General features: G+C 50.3%; 1 long non-coding RNA gene across 1 annotated transcript; it reads right to left on the reverse strand.

Annotated features, from left to right (window-relative positions):
- Positions 2,916-4,561, reverse strand: LOC110392323. The gene is made up of 3 exons (XR_002434307.1): positions 4,297-4,561; positions 3,718-3,984; positions 2,916-3,384 (listed from the first exon to the last, which is right to left on the reverse strand). It is a non-coding gene; the product is annotated as an uncharacterized LOC110392323 (long non-coding RNA).

The raw sequence follows: 5,046 nt of genomic DNA on the forward strand, positions 1-5,046 counted from the left end.
TGCTACGTGCTCTCTCTGCTTGGCAGAGGTTTCATCTGGGTGCTCTGTTGTTGAATTTTGGCGGTCAGCTCCAGCTGAGGGCTCGCATTAAAAAGCATTCACACTTTCTCTGACAGAAGTTTTAGTATACAAAAGGCAAGAAGGGATAAAGCTGTCAAATACTCGGTTTGCAAAGCAGAGCTAAAGAGGAAAATAAGGTGGAGAAGGACACAAACAGCAGGGATTTGGGGTCTATTTGTTGGGCGAGAGCTCGCTCTAGCGGCCCTCAAGCATCATTTCCATTTAATAAACCACGTCTGCTGACATAGCTTTACATTCAAACACCAAGTCTTCTTGCTGCTTTTAAGAAATATTTTACCATCATGTTTTCCATGAGTTTCTGTTATCAGTGCATGAATTGCTTATATTTGGCCTTTGGTTGTACAGGAGCTAAATAACTGAGAATTATTCATTAGAACAAATCAGCAGAGCACATTGCCTTTGTGTGCTTATCCCCATAGGGACGACATTAAGACTGGAAAGAGCTGTTTCTCAGGTACACCTTTTTTCAAGTATACGTTACTTGTATATATGTACCTTCATATGTTTTTAAACAAGTATTTCTCTACCTCTTTGTAATAGGAAAATGATTTTTTTTAGTGGTTATACAGATTGCCACCTCCTTGCAAATATATCATAACTTCTTCTTGCATCTCAGAAAGAGGCTTTCTGCAATGCTGTAAGGGAAAGTAGCAGACAACTCTTATTTGTGTCAGGGGAAAAATCCTAATTCCTCCATTTGGAGACAGCGTAAATAATCTGTAATAGTCAGAGAACATAACTTGTTGAATGTACAGAAAGGAGTGCTTAGCAAACAGCTAGAAGCACAGTTTGTCTATTATCTCTGGCTCTTGATTCTTTTCTGTTAGGTCAAACCTAGAAAAAGAATGCTAATTAAAAAAATAACCTTTGAGCTAAAGAAACCCCATCTTTTGGTCCCCATCCTCAGTCCTTACGAGGCGGGTGGAGAGACCAAGCCAGGATGCCATTGCCCTTCTTGGCCACCTGGGCACACTGTTGGCTCATGTTCAGCCAAGGCAGCTGCTCCTCGGGGAGGACTGGCCTTGTGTCCCAATTACAGATCCAGGTGAGATAGCTGGGACAGCCAGGGCCATTTCCAGCAAATGGACTCAGGGACAGAGCTATGCTCAGGAAGAGAGTCTTGCAGAGATTCATCCGTTTCTCTCGCAAGGAACAATCTCAACACACAAGTGGCTATCACCCAGAGCAGAGCTCCAGCAGTGACCACCAGGACGGAGCAGCTGCTCCAAGTGTCTGCACTGGGGGAGGCTGCCAATGTGACTTAACAAAGACTGATGTCATGCCCCTCCCTGTGATGTCATGCCCCGCCCTGTGATGTCATCAGACCTTTCCCCCAACCCGGCCATAGAATTCCCAGTGTGCCCTGGTGGGCTCTTGAAACTCATCCAGGCAGAGGGTCAAAGCTCAGAGAATTCCTCTAGGTGCCACTCTGAGGAAGCTGGAAGCCGACATGGCAGTAGCCAGAAGGTTTTGGAAACCTCCTTGGACAAGAATTTCATGAAAGATTATTAACAGAAGTGGGAAACACAGTACTGGACTTTTTTTTAAACAGGTCCCCTATTGGGTGTTGGCCCCACGGCTAGGCAAGTCCCTGAGGAGAGATGATGGACCTCTGGGAGTCTGCTCTCCTCAGAAGACTTCACAGACAAGGCCTTTGTGGTTGCCTGCTCCCCACCCACGGTACCCTCACACACTGTACCAGTCAGGAAGATCAACACGATGGAAAGGTGATGGCAGTAGAAGACATTGTAGTCATCAAGCTGTCTTCAGCGCAAGAACCTTTGTTAGGCTGAAGTGTGTTCTGCCCAAGAGGTGACTGTCACCCTGAAAAAGTGACACCATACTGTCTATTCAGAAAGAAAAAGGTGTATATTATCCCCCATACGGTCCCAGCTTAATCCCACAGACCACAAAGAGCAGGATGACAGATAAAAGTCAGGGCCAGTGGTGTGTATTTAACACTACTGCACGCCGTTTTGTTTGTAAGTCCTATTACTCTATGTAACAATTGGAAGGAACAACATGATGGAAAAGGCATTACAAAAGAGGTGGAAGGACCAGCACAATAGTGAGGTGCTACAGAGGAAGGGAAGTAGATCGCTCACCCGTATCAGACGATTCTGGGTTGGCAGGGAAAAGCTTCCACCAAGAAGGGATCTCCAGAAAGGGATCCTTTCTCAGTGGCAGTCAGCCCTTAAATAAGGCCTAAGAGGGGTGGAGCCAGGCATATAGCACCTTTCTATGCCGATAGTCCCTCTGTCATTACCCCCCCCATTACCACAGCCTTGGTGGTTGCCTGCTCCCCACCCATGCCACACTGTACCAGACAGGAAGATCAACACGAAGGAAAGGCATTTCAAGAAAGGTAATGACAGAGGGACTAACGGCAGAGAAAGGAGCTGGACCCCCTAAGAGGGGTGGAAGCACCCCTTCTGGTCACACAAGTGAATTGCCTTCACCTGTGCTCCCAGGGCATTCTGGGCCTTGCCTCCAGGTGCTCAGTCAGTGGTTCAGGCCATGACTCAGCAGTTGCCATGCACTCTGTCTGCGCAGTGAGATTATTCCTGGAAGAATCCTTCTTCTGTCAAGCTGTCCATAGTGATTTTTATTGCCAGCCATGGCTATGCACTTTGCAGCTTGAGTTTGTACCAGATAAGTGTGATAGGGGGGGCCGGATCTGAAAATAGCAGAGGTGGAAATTCTGGTATCTGTGGAAGCCAGATAAAGAAAAAATGAGTTTCCCCGCATGCTTCTTCATGCCCGTTTACATTACCACGTATTTTCCAGTATTTGAGTTCTTACTCAGACCAGAAAAAGGACAGAACTGCTTAAAGTTGAGCTGTTCAACAATTTATTTTTAAACACCGATACATCCTTCGGAAGAAAATGCCTAGAGCAACACGCACAGGGTAACAGAATTACATAAAGGAAACAAATTTGACTATATACATGATGCGTACAGTGCAAATATACATATCCTGTCTGAAAAGGAAAGAGAAAGATTCCGGAAAACCCTGGAACTAGCAGCTCACGCCTGCATGTTTTTCTTCTTACAGGCTGGCCCTGGCTTTCCAGGGAGAGCAAGGTTGCTGCCAGTACAAGTTTCTCCACGTCACTTGGGTGGGCGCCTCCGCTGCACGTGCATGTTGTTGCTGAACCCGTGGTGAAACAGAGCAGAGTCTGGTCCCATATGATGCCAGTGGGCGTTGATGGCAGTAGAAGACATTGTAGTCGTCAAGGTGTCTTCAGCGCAAGAACCTTTGTTGGGCTGAGGTGTGTTCTGCCCAAGCGGTGACTGTCACCCTGAAAAGAACAGGCTGTCAAATGGAGAAAAGTGCTTCATGAAATTGCTCTCCCTGTTCTTTGCTCTACCTGCCCCTTTCCGCGTTGCCAGTCCTACTTTCAGCCTGGCCTTGGTGCTCCCGAGGCCAAAGATGAAGCCAGCAGGGCATGGGCCTTCGCTGGTCACCACTGACTTGCAGGGACGTGGGCAGCTGCCAGGATGTGGGCCCCTTCTCTTCCTTCCAGGGTTCCACTGGGAACATTGCAGCCGTGGGTGCCTTTCCTCTCCTGACTCCCGTATTCCCTTCCACCCTGAGCAGCGACCTCGCCACACCAACGGATCACAGTACTCACTTGCATTGCTGCCTTTCCCACTGTCCATCTGTAGAACGAGCACTCTAGCTGTCACACCGCAGTGTGGCGTCAGCGGAGGGTTTCTTCCTCTTCCCGCTGCCTTCCCCTGCTGCTGGCTGCTTCCTGGAGGGACTGGAGGAGGGCCCTCAGGCACCTCCCCATGAGGTCTTCTTCAGCCTCCATCTGGCTGAACTCGTCAGAATCATTTTCAGAGTCGTTTCCCCAGTGTTCTGTTCCCGTGGAAGCTGAGGCTGTTGGTCCCATTCCCTGGAAGTGACGGAGCACAGTCACAGTGAAAGGGAAGCAGACTCATTTTGCAGAGCATTCCTCTGCAGGGCTCCGATTCCTGCACAGTTTTTCCCACCTCACAGGACTGCTAAGGGCAGCCCACGGGGCCCACACCACCTCTGGCAGGCCCCGTGTTGCACAGGGGTCTCCCACGGGGAGTCAGCCCAACGGCTAGGCAAGTCCCTGAGGAGAGATGACGGACCTCTGGGAGTCCGCTTTCCTGGGAAGACTTCACAGACAAGGCCTTTGTGGTTGCCTGCTCCCCACCCACGGTACCCTCACACACTGTACCTGTCAGGAAGAACAACACAATGGAAAGGCGATTCAAGAGGGGTAATGACAGAGGGACTAACGGCATAGAAAGGTGCTATAAGGAAGGAAAAAGGCCTGCTCATCTGTCCATCCCTCCACCGAGGAGGGATCTCCACAAAGAGATGCTTCCACAGTGGCAGTCAGCCCTTAAATGGGGTCTGAGAGAGGTGGGGCCAGGCTCCACTCCTTCTGGTTGCACAGGTGCATTGCCTTCACACCTGTGCTCCCAGGGCTGATCAGGTCCTTTCCCCAGGTGCTCAATCTGTGGTTCAGGCTGTGACTCACCAGTTAGCATACATTCACCTGTCCCCAGAATAGTCTTAATCTTCTCCAGAGGCCTTGACCAATGCTCAGCAGGCAGAGAATGCAGAGTTTCCTCAAGACATCTGGGAGGATCCAGGTTACCCCAGTTTGGGCAAAGATATGCCAGTGGCGGCCCAGGGTGTCACGCCAGCTGAAGGCTTTCTGCTTGGGGCTGGGGGACTGCTGTTTTCGGCCCTCTGGAGTGACCACCTTGCTGACCCTGTATCGGATCCATCTGGGGCATTCAGAAACGCCAGGCTGGCAGGCCCAGTTGGAGGCACGGCGCTCGGCGTTAATGCGCAGCTGCTGCTCAAGGAGCACGGTCATTTGGTCCCCATCCTCAGTCGTTGCTTGGCAGGAGGATAGACCAAGCCAGCAGCGCCAGCGGAAGGCACGGTGCTGGGTACGAACAGGCAGCTGCTCCTC

Source organism: Numida meleagris, chromosome 1, assembly GCF_002078875.1.
Source record: "Numida meleagris isolate 19003 breed g44 Domestic line chromosome 1, NumMel1.0, whole genome shotgun sequence".
NCBI classification, from domain to species: Eukaryota; Metazoa; Chordata; class Aves; order Galliformes; family Numididae; genus Numida; species Numida meleagris.